At 39.0% G+C, this 12,083-nt stretch overlaps 1 protein-coding gene across 3 annotated transcripts in view; it reads left to right on the top strand.

The window, feature by feature from the left end:
• The window catches only part of FMNL2 (formin like 2), a gene marked incomplete at both ends in the record, with an annotated part of 311,524 nt that overhangs the window by 226,789 nt on the left and 72,652 nt on the right, over positions 1 to 12,083 (top strand). The window lies entirely within an intron of this gene.

Genomic DNA, 12,083 nt, shown 5'->3' with positions numbered 1-12,083 from the left:
TGCCCATGATGAGATACACTTCAGCTGTCAAACTAATTATTTCCTCCTGGGTATATCTTCTTACATCTCTCCTTGTCAAAATGACAATGATTGGTTCACAATGATTGGTGAACATCACTGAGGTGGTTCATTCATTCATTACAGGATCATTCAGTAATTGGACGATATAGTTGAGCTTCTCCAATTTGCCAAGTAATGCACCTAGAGTCAATTGTACATCGGTGGGTAAATCATCACTCCTGCCTGTTAAGGAGGATAACCTCTAGAGGAAGTTCGTAAAGGCTTCTGTACTCCATGAGCTTAATACAAAATTTTATTAGTAAGTTTTTCATTCCCCCATGCTACTTATTCTTTGTAACTTGAAAATTTTCTCTTATTTCAGACATTTCTGAATGATCTGGCAAAGAGACATTATTTCTCTAAGGGCTTCAGACCACCATGGTCATTGTAGTAGAGTCAATGTATCAAGATTACAGCCACTAATATGTGTCTTCAGACCTTTCACATCTAGTTGCCTTTTTTTTTTTTTTTTTCATGGTACTGGAGCTTGAACCCAGGGACAATCTACCTCTGAGTTACACCCCCAGCCCTATTTTATTTTTATTATTTTTAAAAAGGGTCTCACTAAGTTGCAAAGGGCCTCACAAGTTGCTGAGGCTGGTTAAGAACCTGTAATCCTTTTGTCTCAGCCTCCCAAATACTGGGATTATAGGCATGCACCACCATGTTGGGCTTAGTTGCCTTTAATTACCTTTTGTTCCTTTGATTAGGGTTTTGGTTATGGAAAGTTAAAGAATTCTCTTTAATGAAGTTTAATTCTGCTGAAGGTTCTGATTTTTTATCATGATGTCCCCAATAAACTCTTCAAATTTTCCTTTTTAAGAAATGCCAAAAATGCTCATGAGTTTGGAATGAATTGGTTCAAAAATAATAGAGAGTGGTGTTTCAAATACATGAAAGTGTATTTGTGAAGGGCCAAGGACTATATAACCTGTTAGTCTGCATCAACTGCCCATATGAGCAGAGGACTCTACAGGCTGATTTGGAAGGCAAAGAAAGGCCAATGGTGGCTGAAAAGTTCCATAATCGCCTTGGTTACTCAAATGGAAATTCATACCACTATTTGACTAAAATTATATATAAGGGATTCAATTTACAAAGTACTTTTTAAGTTGTTTTTTCTATCGTTTCTTTCTTAGAAAATATCACATATGAACCAGCTACCACCCTAACAAGTATCTGCTTTTCTGATGAATAATTCATTAGGCCTTTTAAAAGATTTTTAAAGACTATTCCTTAAAAGCACATCATTTTCAGAGTGGAAGGATTAGGAGGACATGTCAGGTCCAAGGAGGGATGTAATGCTGGTAGGTGGGTATAAGGACTTCAGAGGTCAGCCTGAGCTATTCCATACTTGGCTCAAGGTAGATCCTCCTAGGATTCATTTTTATTTGGGAATATAGACCAAAAGTATAGAGACGGGCATAATGGAAATTCTGTCTTGAGACACACAGGAGCTATGACCTTTCTGGTTGGTAGGTGTGCTGGAAGATAACCATCTAAGAAACCAACATCACATTCTTCTGTTTTGTTTCAAGCACAGGAGGGAACATTTGTGAGTCTGCTTCATGATTTCTAGTAACATGGCAGTAGTAGTGTTCATGCCACTTACTAACTTGAAGCTTAGATTTTTGTTTTTGTTTTAAACAATGCGTGTCAGTGAGAGTCCAGCTCTTGTGGTTCATGGATTTTGTGCCTGGGCTCTAGTTTTGTATTTGGCTCTCGGATAGCATCTGTGACTTATAAAAATAGCAGTCAGAAGTACAGCATATGGTACGTGTTACTTTTCATATACCCAAAGATTGTTTACATATTTTTTCTCTTCCTCCTCCCTTTCTCCCCTTTCTTCTTCTGCTTCCACACCACCTTCACGTTTTGATTTTCTTTTTGTTACCCTTCTTTTTCATTCTGTCGTTTCATGTCTGGTTGTCATCTCCTTTATGTTCTCTTTTCTTTTCCTGCTCTCTCCTCTTCCTCTGGTTCTGTTCATGTCTTGTACCACCACCAGATTGGTTTCTCTGCCTGAGCATCTTCAGTTCCAATGCCACCAGAGCTTCTTCTCCCCCTGTTGCCTCTGGAGCAGCTTCAGTTTACACACTGATGATGAAGCTGCAGACCGGAAAATCCCGTAAGTCTCTGGTGAAATGACACCCAAGAGAGCTGATTGCATGGTGCCAGGGTCTTAGGACCACTCTCCATGTTATAATATGATAACCTCGTGGCTTGCACCAACACACTATCCTGGAACAAAGCCACTACCTTTCTAAGAGGGATCTACCCTGTTATCATATTATGATTATAATTTAAGAATTTGAATCTTTTCAAGGTATATTGCAATTTTATTGATATTACAGGATTTTTTTCATGATGTCTAATGAGTTTATTAGCGTTAGTTGTTTCTTTTTATACTGTGCCTTTATTACAAGATTTTTTGAAAAAGAGGAAGGATAGTCATGTTCTGTAGAGATGATTTATTCTAGTAGCTTCTTTTAATTAATAGATGCCTCTACATCAAATGCAGATTTCAGCCCCTTCTTCCTAATCTCTATACAATGCAGATACATTAATCTTACACACCATCACTTGGCAAAAAGGATTAAACTTGGAAGAAGAAATGAGATTTCAGGAAATCAAAAATACTTTATAAAGGAAGCTTTATTAAAGAAAAAAAGGGAAAGTACTCTGTTCTAAAACATGAAGTTACCTAGTTTCTTCCTTGAATTCTGACTTTATATCTTCAACATTTAGGATTTATTATTAGTTTTTTTTATAACATGACACAAATTTTGAGTATATCAGCTATTGAGTTTTGTGTTACCATACATTTGACAGCTTGGTCAGAGGGAAAATGTTAACATTAATGCAGCAGAAACCCAGTTGTACTGTCTCCAGAACCTTCAGCTGAGATAGGTTTCTGCCAACATGGCTGCAGATTTTGCTAAATAATTAATAATAATAATAATAATAATTATTATTATTATTATTAATTTTTTATGGTTCTGGGGGTGGAACCCAGGGACTTTGCTACTTCCAGGCTATACTCCCAGACCTATTTTACACTTTATTTGGAAACAGGGTCTCACTAAGTTGCTGAGAGCCTATGTAGCTGAGACTGGCTTCGAACCTGTGTGATCCTCCTGTATCAGCCTCCCAAACTCTGGGATTACAAGCGTGCGCCACCACACCCACCTGATCTTGCTAAATTAAATAATGCAGTATGTGCACGTCTGTGTACTTTAGACCTGTGAGGACCAGTGCTGGGTTGTTTCAAATGCAAGAAGGAGTAGTTTTAATTTTTAGGAAGGTCAAGGTTAATACCATTAAGACTTAAATAAAAATGACATAGATAGTAAGCAAATGTTCTGAATTTCCCAAGAAATGAGCAGAGTACTAATTTTGGACTGGGGGAAGCGACAGATTTAGGCTGGATGGTTTGGTGGTAGACAGAGTTGGTCCTCAGGATAAAGAAAACCTGCTCCTTATCCAGAAGTGACAGATCAAGATATGAGCAAAACCTTGCATCAAAGATCAGGCATGTTTGGGAAAGGGTGTCTTTCCTTTCATGGACAAAGCTGTGTGATGTGATAGAGGTGGAGGGGCCAGAGCTTGCAAAGAGATAGTTTCATATTCTATGAAGCTCTAAAGTCCCAGGAGATCTTCCTGGTTGATCCTTCCCACTAGGGTGAAGAAACCAAAATCACATCACCTTTACCATGTTAACCACTGTTGGTATTTCTTCCTAAAAAAATCTCACCATTTTTCATATGACCATTATTTTAGTTGAGTGGTATTTCATGAATAGTTATCATCTGACTCTTTACCATCTATATACTTAACAGATTTATGTGAATGGATGAAAAATTCAAACGTAGGTCCTTGTTTATGCATTTAACTCAGCAATCTCTTTCCAGATTTTGTTTTTAATGAAAGTAATTTTATTTTTAATTTGAAAAATTTTTATTAATGTCTTCATTACTTGTTCTTCTTATGTGTTACATAAACAGTGACAATCCTATGTTCATAGAAATGTTTTTCTATATTTTTCCTGAGGTTTTATATTGTTCACATTCACAATTAACCCACCTAGAATGGACTTATTTGCATGTGATTTGAGATAAGGACCAAATTTGATGGAAAAGAAATTATTTAATTATGGAAGTAATTAAAAAGTAGTTTAAATGGCAGAAAGATAGAAATGCCAAAAATAGATTTTTACTGGGGAGAAAATCCTTTATTGAATGACCACTATGTATCAGATGCTGTGCTAAGAGCCTCCTGTGATTTACTCCCTATAATGCCTCTTTGAGGTAGATACCAATGTAATCCCTAGTGGTTTGACAACTTGCCTCGAGTCAAACACTAAGTAAAGGAGGGATGAATTTGAATTAAGGTGGATGACCTCAATTCTTCCACTGCTCATTCGTGCCTGTTGATTCATAGGGAGTTTTTTCCCCCCTTCCTCCCGGTAAATATCTTATGTGCTTATCAGCATATCCAGATATCTCTGTATAGGTTGCCTTGATTAAAAAAATTTTTAGCAACTAATTTAGGAAAGAAAATATTGTCAAAAAGTAGAACAAAGAATATGAGGAGGCAGCTATTATAGAAAACACTTGAATATTATTTATTTTCTTTTTTTTTTAATGGTACTGGGGGTGGAACCCAGGGGCATTGTACCTCTGAGCTGTACCCCCAGCCTTATTTTTTTATTCTTTATTTTGAAATAGGGTCTCTCTAAGTTACAAAGGGCAGCTGAGGCTGTCCACGAACCATGATCCTCCTGTCTCAGCCTCCCCAATGCTGGGATTATAATTGTGCACCACCACACCTCGCTTGAATATTATTTCTGAGGGAAAAGAAAAGTCGAAGAAACTTCTTAACCAGAAAGACTGTTGATTTGTAGATTTGAGGTGGTAGAAAATACGATAATCTTCTATAAAATAAAGTTTTTCTAAATTGAGTAGACTTTCCAAAAATAACCTAATTAGTACATTTATAATTAAAATCAGTCAGAGGTGTTTGTGTTTCACATTTTCCTATTTCTATTTTTATTTTTTTGTTGGTGCATTATAGTCATACATCTCAATAGGATACAGGATGGTGGAAACATTCATGCATACATCACCCAATCAGCCCTTACCCAGTTCCAGCCCCATTCTCTCCACTTCTCTCCTCATGTTTGGCTTAGTGGTTGACTTGATATGTTTGTTAAAGTACATCATGTGCATTAGAGAATTTCCCTCTTTTTTCCTCCCATCCCCTCAGTTAGGTCACCTTATTTGCTCATCTATAGAATCTCCGTCTTTGTCTAAAGTTCCTCCTATGATCTATTTCTCCCTAGCTTTCACATATTAGGGAGAGCATCCAATTTCTTATTTATTTATTTTTTTGTGACTGTCTAATCTCCTTCACATAATGTTCTCCATTTCCATCTATTTCCCTGTAGATAATGTAATTGTGTTTTTCTTTCTGGCTGAGTAAAATTCCACTGTGTAAATAGTCCACAGTTTTGTAATCCATTCATCTATTGATGGAAATCTTGACTAGTCCCATAATTTGGCAATGGTGAATTGTGCAGCTATGGACATGGATACACATGCATTAGTTTGGTACTTTGGTTCCCTTTCTTTTGGGTAGATACCCAGAAGTGGTATTGCTGGATCATATGGTAAGTTCATTCCCATTCCTCTGAGGATCCTCCAGACTGGTTTTCAAAGTAGTTGCACTAATTTGCCTGCCTGCTTTCCTTCCTTCCTTCCTTCCTTCCTTCCTTCCTTCCTTCCTTCCTTCCTTCCTTCCTTCCTTTCTTCCGTGTGATGCTAGAGATTGAACCCAGGGGCATTCTTTCTCTGAGCTATACCCCCAGTCCCCGAGTCTTTTTTATGTTTTGTTTTGAAACAGGCTCTCACCAGGTTGTTGAGAGTTTCACTACATTGCTGAGGCTGTCTTCAAACCTGCAGTTCTCCCGTCTTAGCCTCCCAAGTACTGGGATTGTAGGAGTGTGCCTTCATGCCTGATTTGTTCCACCTCTTCACAGTCTAATGGAAACTTGCCTGAGTGAGACCATATGGAAATGGAAAAACAAGCCACCTGGCCAGTGGATTGTTGGGGATCTGTCTCATGGTTCCTCACACAGTGGATATTATAGGACCTGCTTTATTTGTTGGGAGATTAAATTACAATTTCTATATAGAAAGTGGCATGACAGTTTGTATTCAACAAATGTTATAGTATAGGGGATTGAGGGAAACACTGAAGATGACCCAGCCACTTCCTACAGCTGAGGTCTAATGCCTTTGTGGGCAGGATTTACTATGAGCTAAATTTGTTAGCTGGGCGTGGTGGCGCACACTTGTAATCCCAGCATTCGGGAGGCTGAGACCGGAGGATCGTGGTTCACGGACAGCCTCAGCTACTTAGTGAGGCTCTCTGCAACTCAACGAGACCCGGTTTCAAAATAAAGAATAAAAAAATAGGGCAGGGAGTGTAGCTCAGAGGTTCGAATGCCCCTGGGTTCCATTCCCAGACCCGCAAAAAAAAAAAAAAAAAAAAAAGTTAAAGGCACCTTGCCAAGTGCTAGAGATACAGAAAGATATATTAAATTGTACATGATTGATGGCAGAAAAGGGGTATTTTGATATTTATTGTCATTTTATCTTCATGGAATCTTTGGGAGCTCCAGTTTACAGATGAGGAAGCTGGGACTCAGAGAAGTTATCATATGGCTACAAAGGCAGAATTTATAACCAGAGTCTTCTGACTTCTTTTTCCTGGACCACATCATCTCTATCTACAGTTTGATTGAGAAAAAGTGTGAATGTGTTTGTGTTCTCATGCACATCTACACTAAATATTGTAAATGCCATCTTTGAGAATAACCAAAACTGATAGAGAAGTTTAGAGGCTAGAGTGAACAACAAAACCTAAGAGGACATTGATAGACTCAGTGTTGGGTATGAGACGAGGAGTAAGACCTAGAGGGGTGGCTGGTAACAGGAAAATTGGGGAAAGTGATGTGAGCAGTGGTGGGGTAGGAAGAATATGTGGTTCATTTAGGAAATAGTGAACTGGTGAGTCCAGCTGGGAAGAGTTAAGAGCCAGTTAACTTTCTATTTTGAAGGCCAGGCCATTAACTTGTCATTGTGGCTCATTGACAATGACTTAATGAAAGTTTATGAAAAGAGGAGGTAACTTAGGATGATAATGGAAATATTTTTGTTTAAAGGTCACAGGAGTGAGATGGCTTCTTTGGACACTTTTCTGTACAAAGGATATACCTTGCTCAATTAGCCAACCAATTATAAATGCCTTTGCCAAAGGGAATATAATGAAAGCTCAGAAAATTCAGATTGATAATGACTCTCTATATGATGGATTGGCAATCTGTTCGTTCACTTAATCCATTAAAAATAAGTGTGTGCTGAGACTTTGATTACAGACTCAGTTCTAGCTTTTATCTGCCTCTCTGTTGGAAATTCTAGACAAACAAAATTTTTCATACTTGATAAAAAATCAATAGTTTTGTCTCTTCCCTCCCTTTCAGTCTTTCTCTAGCCCCACTTTGAACTAGCTGGATTGAACTGTTTGAATTCTGTTTCTTTTGGCTATATGGACAGTCAAGAAAGAACTTGGCTCTTTTTTTGAGCATCTGATGTTTTATGAGTTTAATTGATAGAAAAAATATACCCAAGTGATGTCATGTCTGAAGGGTAAGAGAAAGGAAACCTAAAACCCCACATCTTGGTTGAAGTGCTATTGGCCCAGACCTTGGAACCATAAATGACTAGTTGAGTTCTGCCAAGTTATGTGACATGCCCCATTGGTGCTGTATTCCACTTGGGTTGAACCCTTACATCAGCTTCCAAGAGAGTTCTAATTACTATACTTACAGGTAGATATTAGCTTGATATTTAAGTGGTTTGAAAGACTAAAAAGACTTTATAAGAGAAAAAATTATATACCATTTCTTTTTCTTCTTTCCATTAAAATCTAGATATTAAAATCTCATATAAATGTTGGCATGTAAGTTCCATAGAAAGCTTTTGAAAAACCTTTTTTAGCAAGACTCTAAAAGAACATGATTAGGTCAGTTCAGGAAATATTTCTTCTAGGTTGTATAGTAATATGCAGACTTTGGGCAACCAAAGCACGGAGGGAGAGACAGCCATGTACATAACCCATATACTACAATATGTCTAAATGTCTACAAATAAATATATTGTACTGAGACAGCAGATGGGAGGTTGCACTTATCTCATGGCTTTACTGAGTGCAGAATGACTTCTGTTTTGATGTTTACTAAGTACTTGGAGTTTTATAACTGTAGATCTCAAGCAAATCCAATGTTTCTCATCCAGCTTTTGCTCAGGGGTAGCGGTATTTCTCCCATATTATATCCCCAGAATTATCATAGACACAGTAGTTATCACTTAAGTTTATCACTCAGTGCTTTATATTCCTAAACACAAGGGACTAGCTCCAACTTACTGTCCTCTTTTTGTCCCCTTGTGATGGGTAGTGGTTTAAGGACAGCAAGACATTGCTCTCACTAGAACTCTAAGGATCATTATCTGTAATGATCCTTATATATGAGCACATACCTGGCAAGTGACATCTGTAGCTGGGAGGTGAAATTCTTCATAGAAGTCACTGACCTTTGTACTTGGGAGCTTTCAGGCTATTTGAATTTTGCTGATCAGAGGATTAAGACCCCCATGGAGAAATGGAGTAGATTGGGAAGGTTCTGTTTGGCTATTTTTAGTTCTTTTTTTCTCTCCTTCCCTCTTTTTTCTCCTTTCTTGTATAGGGAATTGAACCCAGTAGCACCCTATTTCCATTACACCCAAAGCTCTTTTTTATTTTTTGTTTTGAAACAGAGCCTCGCTAGGTTGCTAAGAGTCTCACTATTTTGCTGAGACTGTCCTCAAACTTGAGATCCTCCTTGGCTCAGCCTTCCATGTACTGGGATTACAGGTATGCAGTACTTCACCTGGTATTTTAGTCCCTTTTGACAGTCATTGCCAGTCTCTAAGTCTGATCTAGCATTTTGTGACCACTGTATCATTGCATACTAAGCTTGGCCTAAAGGCCAAGACCACCTCTCCTGGTCTGAAGGGTAGGAGATAAGATGCTGAATCCTGAAGGAAGCTTCTTTCTTTTATTGAGAACAACATCTGAATCTTGTGGAAGATTTATTCACCTTATTGTAGTTTGCCTCCCTGTTGATACTGACTACTTCTGGAGACTATAAGAGGCTCCCACAGCATCTCCATGAGAGAACCTCATCCTTCCTGTTGTCCAACATGGGAGCTCATTTTGTTAACCTGAATTTGTGTCCTGGGAACAGATATTCATGCAGTCATGCAATAAGCCATTTGCTTGTTTCTTTAAAGCTAAGTTTTTATTTTCCACTGACAGAGTTAGGCAAACAAAAACAAAAATCCAAGAGAGCTACTTCTCTGGATTTTTTTTTACTGACATCAACTTCTCCTCCTTCTCCTCCTTCTCCTCCCTCTCCCTCTCCCTCTCCCTCTCCCTCTCCCTCTTCTCCTTCTTCTCCTTCTCCTTCTTCTCCTTCTCCTTCTCCTTCTCCTCCTTCTCCTTCTCCTTCTCCTTCTCCTTCTCCTTCTCCTTCTCCTCCTTCTCCTCCTTCTCCTCCTCCTTCTCCTTCTCCTTCTCCTTCTCCTTCTCCTTCTCCTTCTCCTTCTCCTTCTCCTTCTCCTTCTCCTTCTCCTTTTGGTGGTACTGGGGATCCTGGAAACCCTTCTACCTCTGGGCTACACTCCAAGACCTATTTTTATATATATTTTTTTATTTGGAAACAGGGTCTCTTAAGCCATTGCGGCTGGCTCTGAACCTGCGCGATCCTCCTGTCTCTGCCTCCCAAGCGCGGGGATTACAAGCATGCACCGCCATGCCTGGTGACCTCAATTTCTTTTTGAGTTTTTGAATTAAAAAATAAACAAGCTTTGCTTGTTAGTGGGAGCTCAGTCAGTCAGTCCGAAGGGTTCTCAAAACAGAAATACCTTCTTTGCTACAACATGCACTACTGGCTGCTTCATCAAGGATTCATTGTCAAACATTGAAGTAGGTGGCAGGTGTCACCTTTGTATTAAACATGCCATTTTCTGTATAGGTTTCATAAAAATATTTGTAAAAATGGGTTAAGTTTTTATGCTGACCATCATATTACTATTGACATAACTTCATTTATGTCTATTATTATTTTGTGGCTCTGGTGATTGAACTCACAGGTGTTCTATCTCTGAGCTACGCTCCTAGCCCTATATTATATATTTAGAACTTTTTTTTTTTTTTTTTTGGTGGTACTGGGGTTCCTGGAAGCCCTTCTATCTTCGGGCTACACTCCCAGACCTATTTTTACAATTTTATTTGGAAACAGGGTCTCCTAAGCCAGTGCGCGTGGCTGGCTTCGAACCTGTGCGATCCTCCTGTCTCTGCCTCCCAAGAGCGGGGATTACAAGCATGCACCACCACGCCCGGCTATATTTAGAACTTTTTGAGTACTAAATAGCAATTCTTCCAAAATAAGATGTCATATATTTTTTTTTTGTTGTTGTTGTTGTTTCTTTTCTTTTCTTTTTTTTTTTTTTTTTTTTTTTTGGTGGTACCAGGGTTCCTGGAAGCCTTTCTACCTCTGGGCTACACTCCCAGACCTATTTTATATTTTATTTGGAAACAGGGTCTCTTAAGCCAGCCGAGGCTGGCTTTGAACCTGTGCGATCCTCCTGTCTCAGCCTCCCAAGCGCGGGTATTACAAGCGTGAGCCACCATGCCCGGCAAGATGTCATATTTGAATGCTGGGGTAACATCTATAGTTTTAGTTTAGTTCTTGGAAAAATAGCAGCCAATTCTTGAAGTTCATATAGAAGAAAGCCTGAGACATTTGCTGCTGTTACTTTCCCTATAGAAACATTCTTAGATATTCCTTCCCTATTATTTTTCTACACCTGTCACAAGCTCCAAATATAAGACTAAGGGCCATGTTCTGCCCCTGTAAAACCTCTCTTTTGTATACAGGCATGTAGAGCCCAGAAACTCTGTTTGCCAGCCTGGGAGAAGAAAGGCTTCCCAAATGACATTAGATCATCATCTCCAGTGGTCAAGGGATTAAGTCAAAATCCTTCCATCAGTATCACATACGCATTCCTTATTTTCCTTAAAATCTGACTTCTCACTGAGGCTCACATCTTCAGGAAACGGCTGTGGGTCACTAGAGACCTAGTTGGTTCATCTCTTCAACCTGCCCCCATCAACATTAAAGCATCATTATACTTCAGCGTGAACAGGTAGACAGAAAATGATCTTTAAATGTCTGTTAGAGGAAGCTCATGAAAATGGTTGAAGAAGGGCCTTTGAAATATCCTCATCCATAACAGTGATGAGGAAACAGGCAGAAATTGCTAGAATATTTTTTCAAAATTCTAGAAATTAAGTAAAGTCTTCAAGCAATTTGGGAAACCCATCTATTCAAGAAAAAACTCAATTTTTGTAAGAACAGCACGCTTTGTGCCATTTTATCTTGTCTTATTCCTACCTCCTCACACACATATATTCCACAGTAGACTTACAAATCAAGAGCTGTGCCAGGTAGGGTAGTAGACACTTGTAATCCCAATACTTGGGAGGCTGAGGCAGGAGGATTACCGGTTTGAGGCCAGGTTTAGCAACTTAGCTATACTTTGTTTTAAAATCAAAAGGGCTGCGGGTATGGTTCAGAAGTAGAATGTCCCTCTGTTCAATCCCCAGTACCAGAAACAAAACAGAACCAAAAATCCACGAGCTGCAATCATAGCAAAAAACAGAAGCCTGGTGGCCCCTGGAAAGAACAAAATATAGTCAAAGCATCTTCAAAGCCCCTGTCCCTCCTTGCTTCCACCTCCATTTAGCTATGATGTACAGTGAGATCCGAGATCAGAGAGAGGACCCAGGGGAGTTCATTGCTGCACCTGCCAGTTTCACACTTCAGTGAAGGGAAAGTGTACCATTAGCTGTCTGGGATT

This window comes from Muscardinus avellanarius (assembly GCF_963383645.1).
Source record: "Muscardinus avellanarius genome assembly, chromosome: 2".
Classification (NCBI taxonomy): Eukaryota; Metazoa; Chordata; class Mammalia; order Rodentia; family Gliridae; genus Muscardinus; species Muscardinus avellanarius.
The sequence above is the reverse complement of the archived record's forward strand: the minus strand, read 5'-3'. Positions and strand labels throughout refer to the sequence as shown.